Here is a 21,878-nt window from a genome sequence, read left to right on the forward strand (position 1 = left end):
GCTTTATAGAGTATTGAACAAGAACAGGGAAGGGTTTAGAAGAGTCCATTTCTATTTTGATGGGTTTGGTCTTCAGAATTCTTTAGTAAGTCTGTCGGCCCAGAGAAAATTAGGGCTCACATAATTGCTCAAACTGTGTGTGATTCAGCTGGATTTTTAGGTATAGCAAAGGTGCCATCTAAATTGCACTATTAAAGGATTATGCATGGGAGAGACTTTGGGTGTTTCCAGCATAGTCTGAGGAACATTTGAATGGGTAGTTTCATTTACATAAAACATCCTTGCCAATAAAATTTACTGGTGTGTGTCAAAGAGAAGAAAAGCATGTTGACTAGTGAAGGGTCAAGAGTTACAGTCACAGGCTGGGTAATGGGAAGAGTTTGAGCACTATTTGAAATTCCTAAATGGTTTAATGATAGACATTGTGGTAGAATTTACATTAACAGAGTAGCACGCATATCTATCAAAAAGATTTGCTTTTGTTTTTTATTATTAAAGATAATTCTCCTGGTTGATTTAGAGGAATCATTAGAAATTGGGAACTACAATAGCCCTCAGAGTCCCTTCATTATTCTTGTTTGGAATAACAAGGGGGCAGTGTAGTTCTGTTTCATTTTGTTCATTTTTTTTTTTTTTTTTTTGACCATGCTTTGATGCTGGGAGGGATTGTGGGCAGGAGGAGAAGGGGACGACAGAGGATGAGATGGCTGGATGGCATCACTGACTCGATGGACGTGAGTTTGAGTAAACTCTGGGAGTTGGTGATGGACAGGGAGGCCTGGCGTGCTGCGATTCATGGGGTCGCAGAGAGTCGGACACGACTGAGTGGCTGAACTGAACTGAACTGAGGCATATGGAAATCTCAGTTCCCCAACCAGGGATTGAATCCCAGGCCCCCTGCTTTGGAAGCACTGACTGGACCACCAGCGAAGTCTCAATTCTGTTTCATTTTAGTTCAGATGGGGTAGATATTTTTTCAGGGCTCCCCTCTCCCCCTCTACTCCTTTATTTTCCAGTATTGGCAAGTAGTCTTTGTCAAGGGAAAGTTTTTATTGTCTCTTGAGGGAGAGCAGGGTAGATTTAATTGCTTTAATCAGAACATTATGTGCTTTGTTTGCTGACTGGTGTATTTTTCTTTTGGGTACCTAGAGCCTTTTCAAAATGTTCAGCCAAACGTTGAAGTTTATGGAAAGGGGTGATCTGCAAATCAACTTTTTTTATGAACCAAATCTGCACTTTCTGCCTTTAAATTGCCAACAAAGAAAGGTGGACAGGGCATTAGAAATGATATCAGGAGCTGAACCAGGATATTGTCTAAGTATGCTGATTAGTCTCCTGATGAAGACCCTTTGGATTCGTTCTTCTGCTATTTGCAAGATGGAATCAAGGTCCACGGTTTTTTGTTTTGTTTGTTTCTTTTGTTTTTGTTTTAATAAGTAGGTCTTGTGTTACAGTTTCCAAAAGGTTCTCATCCATTTGCTGTACTTTAAGATGTCCTGACTAAGTAAAATGTATCTCATTATTTTTATTAAAGGTTTTTTTTTACTAATAAAATATAGATCCTTATGCACTTATAAGAAGTCATACAGAGAGATCCCTTGTATCCTTTTTTTCTTTTTTTTTCCCTTGTATCCTTTATCTAGTTTCCCCAAATATCTTGTAAACTGATGTACAATTTTACAAGGATATTGACGATCCACCAACTTGTTCAGATAGCCCCAGTATTACTTGTAAACATTTGAGTGGACATGTGTACAATTTTATACTTGGTTAGGTTGATGTACTCACCACCAACAGTCAAGATATAGAACAGTTCCACATTGCAACAGCCCCTCCTGTTGTCCCTTAAACACCACATCTACCTCCCTCAAGCTCCTACATCCTTGGAAACCAATAATCTCTTTTTAAAATTGTGTTTTAGATGTTATAGAAATGTTATATAAATGGAATCATGCAACCTTTTGAGTTTTTTTTTTTTTTCCATTTAGCACAGGCCTCTGGAGATTCAGTTGTAGCAGTTATCCATAATTCATTCACTTTTAATGGCTGAATAGTATTCCATTTTCCTCATTCACCCCCTGAAGGACACCTATGTTGGGCTTGTCCCAGTTTTTTGACTACTACAAAGAAAGCTGGTATGAGCATTCATGGACAGGTTTTTGTCTAAACACAAGATTTCATTTATGTTGAATAAACATAAGATGCATACTAATTGCATGTTTAGTTTTATAATAAACTGCCAGTTTCCAGAGTGACTATACCATTTTACATCACCACAAACAACTCACTTTGTCCACATCCTTGCCCACATATGATGCTGTCTTTATTTAGGTGCTTCTGGGTTGAGTACAATTTTGGCCATTCTGACAGGTATGTAGAAGTATATCATTGTGATTTTAATTTGCATTTCTTTGATGGCTAATGATAAAGTTTTCATGTTCTTATTTGCTATGTATTTGCCTTCAGTGAAATATTTGTGTTTCTTGCCCATTGTTTGATTGGATTTTTTTAACTGTTAAGTTTCAGGATCTTTATATATTATAAATACTAATCCACTGTCAGATGTGTCATTTGCAAATATTTTGCTCCCAGTTTGTAGCCTGTCTTTTTCATCCTCTTATCAGAGTCCTTCACAGAGAAAAACTTTTAAATTTTGATGAGGTCCAATTTTTCAGTTTTTCCCTTTATGGACTGTGTTTTTGGTGTCAAATACAACAACTCTTTACAAAGGTCTAGATCCCAAAGATTTTCTCCAATGTCAGATGCAGAAAGATTTCTAGTTTTTCATTTTACATTTAAGTCCATAATTTATTTTGAGTTAATGTTTGTATAAAGAGTAAGGTTTAGGTTGAGGGTTATTTTCTTTATTTTGCCTGTGGATATCCAATTACTCCAATACTGTTGGTTGAAAAGGCCATCCTTCCTCTATTGAATTGCTTTTGTATCTTTGCTAAAACTCAGTTGAGTGTATTTGTATGGGAATATTTCTGCATTCTCAGTTTTAATCCATTGTTCTATATGTATTTCCCTTGTTAGTACCACACTGTGTTATTTACTCTAGCTGTAAATTAAGCCTTCATGTTAGGCTGATTTCTCCCACTGCATTTTTCTTTGTCAAGATTATTTTAGCTATTCTATAGTCTTACCTTGGTGGCACTAGTGGTAAAGAACCTGTCTGCCAACGCAGAAGACATAAGAGATATGGGTTTAATCCCTGGGTTGGGAATATCCCCTGGAGGAAAGTGTGGCAACCCACTCCAGTATTCTTGCCTGGAGAATCTCATGGACAGAGAAGACTGGCAGGCTACAGTCTATGGGATCGCAAGAGTCAGACACAACTGAAGTTTTCTGAGGAACTTCCAGACTATTCTCCATAGTGGCTGCACCAATTTATATTCCCACCAACAGTGTAGGAGGGTTCCCTTTTCTCTACACCTTCTCTAGCAGGACATTGCATAAAAAAAATTAGAATATACATTCTTTTCAAGTGCACAGGGAACATTCTCTAGGATTGACCACATACTAGGGCACAAAACTAACCTTAACAAATTTAAGAGTACAGAAATTATTTCAAGCATCTTCCCTGACCACAATAGCATGAAACTAGTCAGTCCATGGGGTCGCTAGGAGTCAGACAGGACTGAGTGACTTCACTTTCACGCATTGGAGAAGGAACTGGCAACCCACTCCAGTGTTCTTGCCTGGAGAATCCCAGGGATGGGGGAGCCTGATGGGCTGCCGTCTATGGGGTCACACAGAGTTGGACACGACTGAAGTGACTTAGCAGCAGCAGCAGATATCAACCACAGGAAAAGAAATGAGAAAAAAAAAAAAAAAAAAAACAACGACATGAAGATTAAACAAGATGCTGGGAAGTCAATGAGTCAACAAAAAGGAAATTTAAAACATATCTTGAGACAAATGACAATGAAAAAGAACTATAAAAAAATCAATGAGATATAGCAAAGGACACTCTTAGAGAGAAGTTCATAGTGATACAGGCCTTCCTAAAAAAACCCAGAAAAATCTCAAATAAACAACCCAACATACCACTTAAAAGAATTAGAAAAAGAATAAACAAAATCTAAAGTCAACAGAAGGAAGGAAATACATAAAATAGAGATTAAAAAAATGATAGAAAAAGTCAATAAAACCAAGATCTGGTTCTTTGAAAGGGTAAACAAAATTGACAAAACTCTGGCCAGGCTCACCAAGAAGAAAAGAGAGTGAACTCAAATAAACAAAATAAGAAATCTCAACTGATAACACAGAAATGTAAAAAAACATAAAAGAATACTGTGAACAATTATATGCCAACCAATTGGAAACCTAGAAGAAATAGACAAATTTCTAGAAACACACAGCCCACCAAAATTGAATCAAGAAGAAACAGATAATTTGAACAGATTGAATACTAAAAATGACATAGACTCTATAGTAATAATAATAATAAACCCTTGCAAACAAGAGTCCAGGACCAGATGGCTTCACAGGAAAATTCTACCAAATATCAAAGAAGTTATATTGATCATTCTTAAACTTTTCTAAAAAGATTGAAGAGGAAGAAACACTCCCCAAGAAAAGTTACATAGTCGTGTCCAACTCTTTAGAACCCCATGGACTGTAGCCCACCAGACTCCCCTGTCCATGGGATTCTCCAGGCAAGAATACTGGAGTAGGGTGCCATGCCCTTCTCCAGGGGATCTTTCCAACCCGGGGATCGAACCCAAGTCTCCCACATCGCAGGCGGATTCTTTACCATCTGAGCCACCAGGGAAGCCCTCTATGAAGCCACCATCACTCTGATACCAAAACCAAAGACAGCACTAAAAAAGAAAGTTATAGGCCAATATCTTTGATGAATACAGATGCAAAACTTGTCAACAGAACACTTGCAAACTGAATCCAACAACACATAAAAAAGACCACACATCAGGACCACTGGGATTCATCCCAACTTCATAAGTATGGTTCAACATATGCAAATCAATCAATGTGATACACAAAATAAACAAAAGACAAAAACCACATGATCATTTCCATAGATGCAGAAGAAGCATTTGACAAAATTCAACATCCATTCATGATTAAAAAAACCCTCACATATATAATTTTTCTAGAAAATTTCCACATTTAAAAAGTAAAAAGCAGCTGAAATTAGTTTTAATAATATTCTAATCTAAGGTATCAAAATATTATCATTTCAACATATGAGCATTAAAACTTTGTGAATTAGATAGTGTTTTTTTTTTTTTTTTTTTAATGCTAAACCTTCAAAATCTTGAGGGTATTTTTTTACTTACACACATCTCAGTCCAGGCTAACCTCATTTCAAGTCTTCAGTACCACCCCTTTGCTCCCGCTTTTTTGCTTGACAAGTTCTTCCCTTGAGACAATGAACACAGAATAGCTTTGAATGCTTGAATTCTAAGGACCAGGAGGTGATAAGTTAGAAAGTGGGGAAACAACTGGCAAATATCTCAGAAAGTATTATTCCAGGAAGAAAAGGAAGTCTTCCATTCATCTGAGAACCTTGGCTAATTTTCCGTATACTCTCAGATTTTTAAGATTTGTTCATCCATGGTGACTTTCCCTCCCAAATACAGGGCTTAGCTTCCCTGGTGGCTCAGATGGTAAATAATCTGCCTGTAATATAGGAGACCCACATTTGATCCCTAGGTTGGGAAGATCCCCTGGAGAAGGGAATGGCAACCCATTCCAGTACTCTTGCCTGAAGAACCCCATGGACGGAGGAACCTGGGGGGCTACAGTCCACAGAGTCGCTAAGAGTTGGACACACCTGAGTGACTAACACACATTTTTTTTACATTATATTTTCAAAGGAAGATGACCCCAGCTCTAGGGAAGCCAGGAGATTAAGAGCTAGTTTTCTGCTCAGAAATGCATCAGCTCAGCCTCCTGCACAGTTCCTCCTTTAGGATCTAATGGGCAAGGAAGGGGAACTCCATTTGCAGCCTTCAAAGGGATGTCTAACCCTTCAATGACAGAGCCAGCAGAGGATCAGAACAGCTCAGAATGGAATGAGTGAACTGAATGGTCAGAGGGCAAAGGGTGAATCAGGGGTCAGGGCGACCTCAACACCATCAGCAAGGAGGGACATCCAAGAAGGGCCAGTGTTTGAACAAGGACCATCTGGGATAAGCCATAATCATTGGAAAGAGGGTAAAGTACTTTGCCTGAGATTTAAAAAAAAGATAATAGCCCAGCAACTGATGTATGTGCTAAGGGCCTCCCTTTATTGATATACATATATATGGTTTTTATGAGGGACCAGCATTTACTTTTATGGCTGAGTTAATGGACTTCTAGAAATAAAAATTGAATGCAGAAAGCAACATTTACTACTCCTGTAACATTAGAAAAATCTCCAGCAGCCTTTCTCCTTTCTGTCCTTCCTTCTCCCCCTTCCCTGCTTCCCTTCATCTCCCCCTGCATCCCTCTCTCCTCTCATGCTCATTTACTCAGCATCAAGCCAGGTACTGCGGACAAGGAGAGGAAAGACAGGATCCCACCCGAACCCAGCAGACTAGCTCACATTCTGAGGCCAAAAAGGTCTGCACCACGTAGTAGAGGAAGGGGCTGCGTGGAGCTCTGAGCAAGGTGATTCCAGGGTCCGAAGCTGGCCCCTTTCTCGGATGTCAGGAGGCAGAGAAGTAAATGAAGGTTGTATCTAGGTGGGGGAGGGGGGTGGTCTGGATGATGCCTGTCTGAGGTTTGAAGGCTAATAAGGGATTGGCTGAGTGAATTTGGAGAAAGAACATCTAGGAAGTGGGAGGAGCTGTACAAAGGCATGGAGGTGCTGGGTTGGGACTTGAGTCCAAAGACCTCAAGTGGGCTCAGCATGACTGGAGCCCTCAATGGGGACACGTGAAAGGGCTGAGATAAGACAGGCCAAGGCCAGATCACTGAGGGTCTTTATATATCAAAGATGCTGGATTATCTTCCAAAGCAGTGGTTCTCAATGTGTGGAGATTTTTTCCCCTCAAGAGACTGCTGGTAACGTCTGGAGACAATGTACATGGTCACCACTTGGAGAGGGGTGCAACTGGTATCATTTAGTGGGTAAAGGTCAAGGATATCACTAAACATCCCATAATTCACCAGACAGCTCCCCAGGGCTGACTCCTTACTTTGCAAGGTCCAAATGAGAAGATGACTTTTGATCTTACACGCACTGGTCAGGGTTCCCTTTGACCATGGTATACAAATACTCAACTAGTTGTGCCTTTGTTTGCTTCCCCTGTGGCCTTCCCTGGTGGATCAGACAGTAAAGAATCTGCCTGCAATGCAGGAGACCTGGCTTCAATCCCTAGGGAATGGCACCCTACTCCAGTATTCTTGCTTGGAGAATCCCATGGACAGAGGAGCCTGGTGGGCTACAGTCATGGCATCATGAAGAGTCAGACACAACTGAGATACTTTTACTTTCTTTGCTTTCCCATTTAAAATGTTTGAAGTGAATACATTCTGTTGGAAAGTCTTACTTTTGGTGGGGGGCAGCAGGCTAGTTCCATGAATTAACAAACTCATCAGAGTAAGAAAGAAATATTATTTTTCTAGACAGTAAGTATGTGGACTGGAATGGGTGAATTTAACTCAGATGGCCATTACATCTACTACTGGGGACAACAATCCCTTAGAAGAAAAGGAGTAGCCATCATAGTCAACAAGGGTCCAACAGGCAGTACTGGGATGCAATCCCAAAATGACAGAATGATCTCTGTTGGTTTCCAAGGCAAACCATTCAATATCACAGTAATCCAAGTCTATGCCCCGACTAGTAATGCTGAAGAAGCTGAACGGTTCTATGAAGACCTATGAGATCTTCTATAACTAACAACCAAAAAAGGTGTCTTTTTCATTATAGGGGACTGGGATGCAAAAGTAGGAAGTCAAGAAATACCTGGAGTAACAGGCAAATTTGGCCTTGGAGTACAGAATGAAGCAGGGCAAAGGTTAATAGGGTTTTGCCAAGAGAATGCACTGGTCATAGCAAACACCCTCTTCCAACAACACAAGAGAAGACTCTACACAGGGACATCACCAGATGGTCAACACTGAAATCAGATTGATTATATTCTTTGCAGCCAAAGATGGAGAAGCTCTATACAGTAAGCAAAAACAAGACAGGGAGCTGACTATGGCTCAGATCATGAGTTCCTTATTGTCAAATTCAGACTTAAATTGAAGAAAGTAGGAAAAACCACTAGACCATTTTTGTATCAGTTCAGTTCAGTTAAGTCACTCAGTCGTGTCCGACTCTTTGCGACCCCATGAATTGCAGCACGCCAGGCCTCCCTGTCCATCACCAACTCCTGGAGCTCACTCAAACTCATGTCCGTTGAGTCGGTGATGCCATCCAGCCATCTCATCCTCTGTCGTCCCCTTTTCCTCCTGCCTCCAATCCCTCCCAGCATCAGAGTCTTTTTCAATGAGTCAACTCTTCGCATGAGGTGGCCAAAGTACTGGAGTTTCAGCTTTAGCATCATTCCTTCCAAAGAAATCCCAGGGCTGATCTCCTTCAGAATGGACTGGTTGGATCTCCTTGCAGTCCAAGGGACTCTCAAGAGTCTTCTCCAACACCACAGTTCAAAAGCAGCAATTCTTTGGTGCTCAGCTTTCTTCATAGTCCAACTCTCAGATCCATGCATGACCACAGGAAAAACCATAGCCTTGACTAGACGGACCGTAGTCGGCAAAGTAATGTCTCTGCTTTGGAATATGCTATCTAGGTTGGTCATAACTTTCTTTCCAAGGAGTAAGTGTCTTTTAATTTCATGGCTGCAGTCACCATCTGCACTGATTCTGGAGCCCCAAAAATAAAGTCTGGCACTGTTTCCACTGTTTTCCCATCTATTTTCCATGAAGTGATGGGACCAGATGCCATGATCTTCATTTTCTGAATGTTGAGCATTAAGCCAACTTTTTGACTCTCCTCTTTCACTTTCATCAAGAGGCTTTTTAGTTCCTCTTCACTTTCTGCCATAAGGGTGGTGTCATCTGCATATCTGAGGTTACTGATATTTCTCCCGGCAATCTTGATTCCAGCTTGTGTTTCTTCCAGCCCAGCGTTTCTCATGATGTACTCTGCATGTAAGTTAAATAAGCAGGGAGACAATATACAGCCTTGACGTTCTCCTTTTCCTATTTGGAACCAGTCTGTTGTTCCATGCCCAGTTCTAACTGTTGCTTCCTGATCTGCATATAGGTTTCTCAAGAGGCAGGTCAGGTGGTCTGGTATTCCCATCTCTTTCAGAATTTTCCACAGTTTATTGTGATCCACACAGTCTTGCCATAGTCAATAAAGCAGAAATAGATGTTTTTCTGGAACTCTCTTGCTTTTTTGATGATCCAGCGGATGACCTAAATCAAATCCCTAATGATTATAAAGTGGAAGTGACAAATAGATTCAAGGGATAAGATCTGATAGACAGAGTGCCTGAAGAACTATGGACACAGGTTTGTGACATTGTATAGGAGGCAGGGATCAAGACCATCCCCAAGAGAAAGAAATGCAAAAAGGAAAAATGGCTATCTGAGGAGGCCTTACAAATAGCTAAGAAAAGAAAAGAAGCGAAAGGCAAAGGAGAAAAGGAAAGATATACCCATTTGAATGCAGAGTTCCAAAGAATAGCAAGGAGAGATAAGAAAGCTTTCCTCAGTGATCAATGCAAAGAAATAAAGGAAAACAATAAAATGGGAAAGACTAGATCTCCTCAAGAAAATTAGAGATACCAAGGGAACATTTCATGCAAAGATGGGCTTGACAAAGGACAGAAATGTTATGGACCTAACAGAAGCAGAAGATATTAAGAAGAGGTGGCAAGAATACACAGAAAAACTGTACAAAAAAGAGCTTCATGACCCAAATAATCACAATGGTGTGATCACTCACCTAGAGCCAGGAATGTGAAGCCAAGTGGGCTTTAGGAAGCATTACTACGAAGAAAGTTAGTGGAGATGATGGAATTCTAGTTGAGCTATTTCAAATCCTGAAAAATGATGCTGTGAAAGTGCTGCACTCAATATGCCAGTGAATTCGGAAAACTCAGCAGTGTCCACAGGACTGGCTAAGGTCAGTTTTCATTCCAATCCCAAAGAAAGGCAATGCCAAAGAATGCTCAAACTACCACACAATTACACTCATCTCACATGCTAGTAAAGTAATTCTCAAAATTCTCCAAGCCAGGCTTCAACAATATGTGAACCGTGAACTTCCAGATGTATATGCTGGATTCAGAAAAGGCAGAGGAACCAGAAATCAGATTGCCAACATCTGTTGGACCATTGAAAAAGCAAGAGAGCTCCAGAAAAACATCTACTTCTGCTTTATTGACTATGCCAAAGCCTTTGACTGTATGGATCACAATACACTGTGGAAAATTCTGAAAGAGATGGGAATACCAGTGCACCTGACCTGCCTCTTGGGAAACCTGTATGCAGGTCAGGAAGGAACAGTTAGAACTGGACATGGAACAACAGACTGGTTCCAAATAGGAAAAGGAGAACGTCAAGGCTGTATATTGTCACCCTGCTTATTTAACTTATATGCAGAGTACATCATGAGAAACACTGAGCTGGAAGAAGCACAAGCTGGAATCAAGATTGCTGGGAGAAATATCAGTAACCTCAGATATGCAGATGACACCACCCTTATGGCAGAAAGTGAAGAAGAACTAAAGAGCCTCCTAATGAAAGTGAAAAAGGAGTGTGAAATAGTTGGCTTAAAGCTCAACATTCAGAAAATGAAGATCATGGCATCTGGTCCCATCACTTCATGGAAAATAGATGGGGAAACAATGGAAACAGTGGCAAACTTTATTTTTTGGGGCTCCAAAATCAGTGCAGATGGTGACTGCAGCCATGAAATTAAAAGATGCTTGCTCCTTGGAAGGAAAGTTATGACCAACCTAGACAGCATATTAAAAAGCAGAGACATCACTTTGCCAACAAAGGTCCACCTAGTCAAGGTTATGGTTTTTCCAGTAGTCATGTATGGATGTGACAGTTGGAGTGTGAAGAAAGCTGAGCACTGAAGAATTGCTGCTTTTGAACTGTGGTGTTGGAGAAGACTCTTGAGAGTCCCTTGGACAGCAATGAGAGCCAACCAGTCCATCCTAAAGGAAATCAGTCCTGAATATTCATTGGAAGGACTGATGCTGAAGCTGAAACTCTAATACTTTGGCCACCTGATGGGAAGAACTGACTCATTTGAAAAGACCCTGATGCTGGGAAAGATTGAAGGTGGGAGGAGAAGGGGATGATAAAGGATGAGATGGTTGGATGGCATCACTGATTCAATGGACATGAGTTTGAGTAAACTTTGGGAGTTGGTGATGGACAGGGAGGCCTGGCGTGCTGCAGTCCATCGGGTTGCAAAGAGTCGGACACAATTGAGTGACTGAATTGAACTGAACTAAAGTATGTGGAGGGTAGGAATTATCTACAAATTCATTCATTCACTCACTCAACAATGAAGGCCAGGCTCTCTGCACACTTTGCAGACATCTGCACAGTTCACCATTGCCCTTTACGTTGGTTGTGAAGATCAGGATGGTCCACAAAACTTCCCAAAATCTGGGAGGGTCCGGGGTCACCATTCCTCATGCAAAACCCACATCTGTGAGTTTTGTTCCAGGAATCCACTTCCCATTCAGGATCCTCCCTGCATCATAACTTACATACGCTCTTGGTTACAGACGTCACCTCTTCTACTTCCCAGTCGTTCACCTCAGATGTGGAATTTCTCAGTTTACAGAAATGATTTAGAGATTTTTCAGAGCCACCCTGTATATTTTCAGAATGAGTCTCTCATGGAAAGATAGATATCAAGTGTTAGTCCAGTGGGCAAGGATGGACGGGCATAGATTCAGACCTTCCTCTCTGTCAGACTATCAGGGTGGTATCACTGATGCGAGGGACTTCCTTGAAAGTGGGGGCAGTTTTGTTTTGACTTCTGACAGACACTCATCTGAGCATAGCCTGTGGCCTACCCGCCCCCCCCCAAATCTTAATGGATCCATATGAATTATAAGAAGGTAGACAGATACCTAGCATTTATTCAGCCATGTATGCCTTTTCTTCCCACCTTTCCCCTCCCTCTAGGAATCAGGTGTATGACAGTCAGCAGGTCTCCTCTCTGAGCCTGTGTAGGAGGGAAAGAGGCTGGGACCATGAAGAGGAGGAAATGGGAAGAGAATTGATGAAAATCTCCAGTAGCTCTTAAGCTTCCCTGGTGGCTCAGTTGGAAAGGTTCCATTCCTGGGTTGGGAAGATCCCCTGGAGTTAGAAAATGGCAACCCACTCCGGTGTTCTTGCCTGGAGAATCCCATGGACAGAGGAGCCTGGTGGGCTACAGTCCATGGGGTTGCAAAGAGTTGGACATGACTGAGCAACTAACATTTTCACTTTCCAGCACCTCTTATTTCTTGATCAGTTTGAGGTTGGGTTACGTGGCTACAGAAGGGAAATGAGAGAGAACAGAGCCTATAACTGCCTTCCTTTGTGCTTTGTCTTTGTGTCTGGGAGCCATGTGGAAGCACCGTGAGCAGAGGGGAGGAGAGCGGCTGTGAGCACTGCCCTTTCGTTGTGTGACCTGGACAGGTTGACAGCTCTGGTTTCAGACAGGGTACGGAGACCTTAGCACCATGTCCCACGTGTCAAGGAGGGTCAGTCAATGGCAGGCATGTACACATAGATGTATCACACAAAATGCCAACAGGGGAGCAGAGGGATCATTTATCCGACTGGTCAACCTCCCAGTTGTGGCAGCCGTGGCCCAGAGAAGTTAACGCACTTTTTGAGGGTCACAGGCAGTAGGATCCCTGGAGCCAGCCTCTGGGCCTCAGATTACTTGGCTGGAATTCTTAATGCCAATCACACCCTGGGAGTGAATAAAGAAAAACCTGTGTTCTGTCTTGCATGTGTTCTTCAGCATCTGTATCAGCTGTTGCTGAACTTAGCGTTTGAAGCCATCATTTTCATACAAAAGCAAAACGGAATAAAAGAACAACCCATTCACCATGATTTACAAATCGAAGACACCGAATAATAATACCTTGCATTTCCAGAGAGCTTTTTTATCTACAGAGCTCTTCCTAGACAATAAGTAATGAATTCTCCAACTCCCCTTAGGAATAGAGACACACATCCCCACACGCACCAGCAACTTAATTTACATGAAACGAAGGAAAAGACATTCCGAAGCCGTGTTCCGCTAAATCATAATTACAAGCCCGAGCCCAAGATAAACATGTTGAACTCTCCCAGGAAGGCAGCGATGCTTACCCACAGGGGATATCCTCTTAGATTCTGCCCTGTCCGTGAGGAGAGGACAGTTTAGGAGGTCCACATAAAGCTTGCCTCCCTAGGGTCACGGTCTCCTTGTAAAGGCAAACAACCTCGGGCAAATGGCCTGCTGGGGGCAAGTGCTGGTGCAGTGGTCGGGTTTGACTTTGGGCCTTCCTCCTCCACTGGGCAGCCCCCTCTCCTCTGCTGGGCGTCTGGCCCTCCCTGGCACCCCCGCCTCTTCATCGTCTCCTAGTGTGAAAAGGTGTCACGGTGAGTCAGGGACTTCCTGTGAGACACTTCATGGGAAAACAGGCATTTTACAAAGAAGAGCCTGGAAGTGGATGCCCAGGAGCTGTCAGTCATCAAGGGAGGTAGAGTTGTCTTCCCAGCGCTCCGTGAATCACACTATTTGGCTGTTACCTGCCTCCACCTCCCCAAGGAGAAGGGCCTGTGTCCAGGCTCAGGTGTCCACCTGTGTGTTCAACCTGCTGGACCTTTCCCACAGTCTAGCCTTACTTACCTTGCTTACTTACTTGCTTTGAGATGACACCAGCCTCTGCAGAGATGTCCCCAGGTCCTGTGTTAGAAATGTCCAGGCTAAATGACTCCTGTAGGGGGGCAGTGGCTGAGTGTGAACTGCTGCCCTCTAGGTCAGCGGGCTCTGTAAGAGTCCTTCTGGTGGAAAGCATGGAATCCCTTTACTTGTCTCTACCCCTCATCCTCTTCCTCCCCATGGCTGAGGCCATGAGGCATCCAACTGCAGGCCACCCACTTCACTCTCTGAGCTGCCCTGAGTCAGGGGCCACATCGCAGTGTCCAGGCAGCTCACGGTGCTGGTCAGGGCAAGTTCCCCTGGTGCTGGTCCAGCTCTCCCATCCCAGCACTATACCCGATCTCTGCTATTTTTCCTGGGATGGGTCCCTGGTTTACACTCAGGGTAGAAGGTGCTGTGTTGACCAGCAGTGGATTAGAACCGCCTGGTTTCTGGGTGTGGCTCTCTGAAGGCCAGGGTAGAAATGGTCTCCACATGGTCTGTGATGGAGAAGACATCTCTGCTCTGCCTCCAGGGAGCATTTTTAAGGCCAAATTAGGGGTAGGAAACAAAAAGCACCCCATACGAGACTGATGTATGTGGCAGAAGCAACAAAGGCCAGAAACAGCCAGTAGGGAGGAGGGACCTGCCAGGGGTCCTGCAGGATGTACTGACAAGGGATGTGGAGAAGTAGCCGCAGGACTGAATGGCAAAGAGGTTCCTCAGGGGAGGCCTGAGCAGTGACTGAGCCACAAAGGCCAGGATAACCAGAGCTGGCTTGCCAAGGAGGTGGCTGCTGGTGGGGCTGCAGCCTCAGTGAGCTCCTAGCAACATGGAGTCTAGATGTCCAAGGCAATCTCAGAAAGTGAGGGAGATGGAAGAGGGAAGAATGCAGACCACCACCATGCAGAACCACTGGTAAGGAAGCCTGAGGTGCACCAAGCCTGTATGGAATGCTCCTGTATGAAATGATCACAGTATGGAAACGCTCCTGCCACTGGGAAACACTCAGGCTTGGTTTTATTAAAGGAGAGAAAGGATCAAGATGGCCAGAGAGATATAATCATCATCACCACCACCACCACCGTCACCACCACCATCATAATCACCACCATCACCACCACCACCACCATGACCACCGCTACCATCACCACCACCATCATCATTATCACTACCACCACCACCACCACCATCACCACCACCATCATCATCAAAATCATCATCATAATCACCTTCAAAATCATTATCATAATCATCTTCAAAATCATCACCATAATCATCTTCAAAATCATCACCACCACCACCACCACCACCATCATCACTGCCACCATCAGCACTGCCATCATCCCTATCACCACCATCATCATTATCACCATCACCACCACCACCATCACCACCATCATCATCCCCACCACCACCATCATAATCACCACCACCATGACCACCGCCATCATCACCACCACCATCATCATCATCAAAATCATCATTATCATAATCATCTTCAAAATCACCACCATCATCACCACCACCACCACCACCATCAAAATCATTATCACAATCATCTTCATCGTCACCACCATCATCACAATCATTTACCACCACATCACCATCACAGTCATCACCATCATCATCATCACCACCATCATCCACAAACTGCACTAAAAAACTAGAAGCAGTGCCTTAAAAGTTCCTGGAACTATGAAGCATCTCTGAGGATGAAAGGATCCTCATGAAGAGGAAACCACAGTTCTGAGGTTGTGCAGAACTAAAAAGACAGAGGGCTGCTCTAGGATGTGATGAGCTTGGAGATCAAGAACATTGGGAGGATCCAGGGAGGACCGTCACTTTGTTCACCATAGAGAAGCTACCACCTCTCCACCCTGAAGGTTGAGAAGCTGGCAGTAGAGGTCTCAGTCCCCCAGTATGGAGCACTGGGTTCAGACAGTCATGATGGGGAGGCCAGGTGAGGCCCTGGCAACACCCAGGTGGGACGGGACGCTCTCTAGATGCAGTGAATAGGAATTGGCAGAGAGGCTGAAAACCAGATGTGAAGTGGAGCAGGCAGCCAATGACCCCTAAACATTTGAAAAAGCCATGAGAGAGAGGTTACAGCCCCAACAAATGGAAAAGTTTACACCCAAAGAGCAGAGTTAATAGAGCAGACAGAACAAGAATTTGGCACATATATAATTAGAATCCTCAGAGAGAAATAAAATGATATTGCACCCATAAAAAGGAATGTTTTAGAGATCTTGGAAATGAAAAATTTGATGATTGAAATAAAATTCTCAGTAAATGGGCAGAAGCACTGAAGCTGATAAGAGAGTAAGTTGAAAGGCTGAGTGTAGGAATGCTCTCTGAATAGCAAAAACGGACAAGGCTACAGGAAGGATAGACACCGGTTAAGAGAACGGGAGGACAAACCCCACAGCTGCCAACTTTCATTCAGCCGATCTTCAGCAGATGAGAACAGAGAACATGGAGGGGAGAGGTCATTCAGGCAGGAACGGAAGGCAGGGCCCCAGACTGAGGACAGGTGTGGGTCCTGGAGGCAGCTGAACAGAATCAAGGTCAAACAGAAGGAAAGACTCTCATCAGCAATTTCACAGTGACATTTCTGAGCTCAAGCACAAAGAGAAAACCCTGAAGGCTTCTGGGAGTAGGAGGGGGAGGGTAGAGAAGGGAGCGACTACATAACTACAAAAATAACACTGGATACGAGGAGAAACTGGGGAAATAGCTTCAAACTTCTGAGGAAAATCCTTGGGAATCATTATTCCACAAGTGTAACAACAATACAAGTGTGAGGACCCACAATGAGATGTTTTTCAGACATGCAAGGATTCAAATATTTGACATCTCAGACCTGATCTGAAAGAAGAATTAACTCAAAGACTATGATACAAGAAGCCACAAAACAGGGACCTCCTCGGCAGTCCAGCTGTTAAGACTCCGAGTTGCAAATACAGGTGGGGGTGGGGGTTCAATCCCTGGTCAGGGAACTAGGATCTCACATGCTGGAAAAAAAAAAAAAAAGAAACTACAAAACAAATGGGGAGTCAGTACCTTAAACACAGAGCTATAATTCACATACCACAAGATTTATCCTTTTAAGGTATGATTCAGGAGACTTTAGTGTTTCCACAATGCCATTCAACTGTCCCCAGTGTCTAAGCCCAGGACACTCAGCGCCCAGATAGAAACTCTGTGCCCGTCAGCGGTCTTGCCCCGGGTCTTCATCCTATTTTAACAGGATATTGAAATAGGGTTCCTTTTCTCTCTTTTCTGAGGAGTCCTTGAGACAGTAGGAAAAAGCAAAATAAATACAACTTGTCCATCCAACAACAGACAGAAGAGAGAAACTACAGGAAACTGTGGCAAATGAACTCGCAGTGAGGTGGCAGGTAAACTGAAGCAGGTCAGTAAGTCACAACCAATCTGACTCTGTTAAATTCATCTATTAAAAATGTGGAGGTGCTCACAGTGGGTAAACCCTACATTCAACCATATGCTGTTGTAACCATAGGTGAGGGACAAACCTAAAGCAAAACCACACAGGATAATAAGAGATCCTGGGATGGAAAAAGATACCTGCAAGTTATCATAAATGATGCATTTCCATATATAATATATGGTGCTATAGAAATGTAACATGGGGCAAAAGAGAATTTGAAGCAGAAGCTTAAGAAGACCATGAAGGATATTTCCTGTAGATAAAAGGAATACACTGTCAAGATCTGTCAGCCATGGGTGTTTAAACATCTAAAATATAGATTCAAAATCTGTTCTGTTCTATGTCCCCATATACTAGCAATGAAGCAAAACCCACACCCTCGATGATCACAGGAGAATCTGTTAGACTCGAGAGATCAGGAAAAGTGACCAGAAAGACATAAAACATGTATGAGGCAAAAGTCCCAGAGAGGCGCGGGGGTCAGGCCTGCCTGTCAAGCACTGGGAAGTCTGGTGACCTCGGGCAGCCGGCCCAGGTGCTATCTTTGGAGTGGGACAGAACGGCCAGGGTGCCAGGTCCACACTGGCTGCTGGGGTATCTGAGCAGAGAGCACTGGGGCAGAAAGGGGCTGCAGGACTCTGGAGGCACAGAATTTCTGGAACAACTTTATACTTCTACTGTACCCTCAGAAACACTATTACATATATCAATTGCTCCAGCTTGGAGCAGGATACCCAAATGTCAGCCCAAGAACCCCAGTATGGGCTGCATCTCTTGGAGAACGGGGACTGAGAGTGGGCGGGGCGTGGCTGGCTCAAGAACGCATTCCGCACTTTCCTGCTGTCCCTTCAGCCAGGAGACTAAGGCACACATTTATTTGTTTTTAAACTGGGCGAGATGTTGCCTGATTGAAACAAGTGCATTTACAGGAAATTTAATTCATAACTGATGGTTAAATAAGAGGCCACTTTTAGCCCATAACAACTTACAAGAGAAGAACAAAGTTGGAGGACTCAGGGTTTCCAATTTTAAAAATTACTACAAAGTTACAGTAATTGAGACAGTGAAGTCCTGCCACAGGAAAGACACAGAGGTCATCGGAATGGAATTAGAGACCAGAAATAAACCTTCTAGTGCGTGGTCACTTGATTTCAGACAAGGATGGCAAGACAATTTAATGAGGGTGAGAACAGTCTTTTAAACAAAGAGTACCAAGACAATTGGATATCCACATGCAAAAGAAAGAAGCTGGATCCCTTTCTCATGCTATATACAAAAACCACCCAAAAGTGGGTCCTATATCTAAATTTTAGAGCTAAAATTTTAAAATTTACTTGAGGAAAATATAAGAGTAAATCTTCATAACCTTGGGTTAGGCAAACCCTTCTTATATATGCTATGATGAAAAAGCACAAGAGACAAATTTCAAATAGATATCTTGTACCTCATCAAAATTAAACACTTCTGTACCCAAAAGGATAGTACAAGAAAGTGAAAAAATGACCACAGAATGAAAATATTTGCAGATCTTACATCTGATCAGGGACTCATATCCAGAACACAAAAGAGATCCTTACCAACTCAACAAGGCAAAAGACAAATAACCTGTTAAAAATGGCTAACTTAATAGGTGTTTCTCCAAGGAAGATTTAAAACGGCCAATAAGCACCTCAGTATCAGTCACTGGATTCTCCTTGGTGGCTCAGATGAATCTGCCTGAAATGCAGGTGACCCGGGTTCCATCCTTGGGTTGGGAAGAGTCGCTGCAGAAGGGAACAGCTGCCCACTCCAGTATTCTTGCCTGGTGAATCCCCATGGACAGAGGAGCCTGGCGGGTTACAGTCCATGGGATTGCAAAGAGTCGGGGTTGGGAAGAGTCGCTGCAGAAGGGAACAGCTGCCCACTCCAGTATTCTTGCCTGGTGAATCCCCATGGACAGAGGAGCCTGGCGGGTTACAGTCCATGCAATTGCAAAGAGTCGGGCAGGACTGAGCCACTAATTCTTTGACACACATACATCAGCAGTCATTACGGAAATGCAAGTGAAACCCACAATCTAACACTTGGTAGAACAGTCATTACGAAAAAGGACGGTAACGTATGTTGAGGGTGTCGAGAAGTTGGAACTCACATATACTGCTGGTGGGAACCTGTAAGAGTGCTGCTTCTGTGGAGAATGGTTCAAAAGTTCCTTAAAAAGTCAGACACAAAAAAGAAAAGGGAAAAAGAAATGTAGGCTTACGTTAGCTTTAGTATGGACCATTTTCAATGTCCATCTGCTGTTTGTGTCCGAACTAAGTCACATAACAGCTAATAAACAAAGCTCGGATATATAAACAAACAAACAATAAACGACAATCAAAAACTCTCTTAGCAAGATGATTCCAGGCTCCGTCACAGGTTGCTTTATTTTTCACTTCAAACTAACACTGAACTTCTTCTGCCAAAGGCATTATTAGATCAGTGCCCCTTTCTTTAAAATGCTTTTATCCATTCGTCCAGTTCAGGGGCTTCAGACTTTTGTAGAGGAAAAGATAGCCTGTGACAAAGGATGACATTTAACACAAAATCCTGTAACACAAGAGAAAGGACATTTTACTCGGAAGAGGTTCTAGGAAGAGACAGTAGGATGTTTGTGAGACAGAGTGATGTGGATTTCAAGGTTTAATGAGATATTAAAAAAAGTACTTTTCACTGATGCATCAGTTTTTACTGTCAAATATAAAAGTGCTTATTCTCACAAATCCTTAACGCTCATTCTGTTACAGTACAGAAAGATGCTTCTCCGTTCCAGAACTGTGCCGCACGCATTTCATGTGACTTACAGACACAGCAAAACCTCCATACAGTTAAATAAATGGCCAGCGATTCCATCATCCTTGCTTGTACTCGTCGATTTAAACTCGGACCAAACATAAGATCCTCCCAGACAAATCCTTAATATTAGTTGTTCTCTACTCCTTCCTAATATCTTGCCCAAATAATTCATGATTTGAATGTGTACTTCTGTTTATTTGCAATATGATAAAATACAGCTGTTGGGGGGACAGCGTTTTCATTTTTTTAATACAAGAGGGAGACAATTTGCAATTCTGTAAGCAGATCCGAGCAACCAGCAAAGGAGAGAAACTTTACCCTCCCTCCAGGACTATAGGCGGCTTTGAAGCAGCTGGGAGATGAGACCCCTCTGGAAGAGGAAGAGCTCTTGGTAACTTAGGGAGGGTCCACTGGAATTTCCTTGGGAAAAATGTTCACGAATTTCAAGAAAACCTGGAAGAAGCGTTCCTTGCTAAAGCCATCATTCTTTATTAATTTCTTGGGTTAAGATTTTTTTTAAAATCACCTTATTAAAGATGTAGCTGAAAGCACAAGATTTCATCAGGAGTAGGGCGTGTCATGGTGATTCTTAACAGACCATTATGACTACTTGGATTAAAATAGTGACGATCAACACAGATCCTATGCTTTTTACCCTTATCAAATGCTCTCACAAGAAGTCTCAAATGAATATCACATAACAAAAATGAACTTAAGCTCTTTTAATAGTGAACAGCTAGACAAAAATGAAAACGGTATTGGATGTTAATAAATATAGCACTTTATAACCAATGCTACAATATGTACATTTTTACAGCATAAATTACTGTATAGAACTGTCTGACTTAAAATCCTCTTCAATTGTTGAAATAATCCTAAGACCAATTCCTGTAAGAGGAGATGAAGGCCCTTTATTTTGGTTTGGTGGCTGCTTCAGCTGCATGGCTGGCGATGTCTCACGGGGGATGAGCAGGTTTCTAAGTGGCTGGCAGCTTTCCTAAGACCAAGATGCAGAATTTGAAAAGGTGTTTAGTGTGACACATGGGGCCTCTGATATCCCCACACTAAAACCTTGAATTAGAATTGCCAGCTCCATGAATAAACATCCAAGATGACACAGCAAAAGGAAAATGGTGGGATTAAAATTCCTGCTCTGGCTGAGGCAAACTGTTGAGAGTGACTTTGAACTTGATTTCACAGAACCTTGGCGGTAACCCGCTGTCACGCTGTAGTAGGCGTGTCTGTTCTCTAACATCCTGCCTGAGATGAGATGAAATCTGAGTGTCTAGCTGGTGAATCTCCACCTCCTCATGCTAATATTAATCTGAATACCTGGAGTTCACCCAGGTGTTGTGCTGCTATGAAAAGGGTATGGTATTATTTGGGCTTAAATCAGGCTGGAACTTTCATGACTGTTAGCTGTTACTCTTTCGTCCTAGGGAAAGACTAGGAAAGGGGTTTCCAGTGAGTATGACAAGAAGGGGCCCTTCTGAATGAGCGTTTCATGATTGTTTCGGCTAAGCTCAAAGCACTGATGGTGGGGCACAAGGATGCCCCCATGTCTAAATAATAGAAATATTAGGTAGAAGCTGAAAAACCTCAACTGAACATTTATTGCTTGACCTCAGTGATGACAGTCAGGTCAGTGGTCAGATTTCCGGGCTCTGTCTTGCTGCCTGGAGGGAGAACGGTCATTCTCACAAAGTCACCAAGTTCTCAGGTTGGCTTTCCCTCTCCAGGGAGCCTGAGTAAGGGTTAGCCTAC

The 21,878-nt window shown here is 42.9% G+C and overlaps 1 protein-coding gene across 2 annotated transcripts in view; it reads right to left on the reverse strand.

Annotated features, from left to right (window-relative positions):
• The window catches only part of AFF3 (AF4/FMR2 family member 3), a 576,000-nt gene continuing 573,809 nt past the window's right edge, over nucleotides 19,688-21,878 (reverse strand). For both annotated transcript variants that reach the window (XM_018054921.1, XM_018054920.1), the window contains one exon: nucleotides 19,688-21,111. The gene's annotated coding sequence lies outside the window, so the exon portion shown is untranslated. The remainder of the gene's footprint in view (nucleotides 21,112-21,878) is intronic.

The sequence above is a fragment of the Capra hircus genome, chromosome 11 (assembly GCF_001704415.2).
Source record: "Capra hircus breed San Clemente chromosome 11, ASM170441v1, whole genome shotgun sequence".
NCBI lineage: Eukaryota > Metazoa > Chordata > Mammalia > Artiodactyla > Bovidae > Capra > Capra hircus.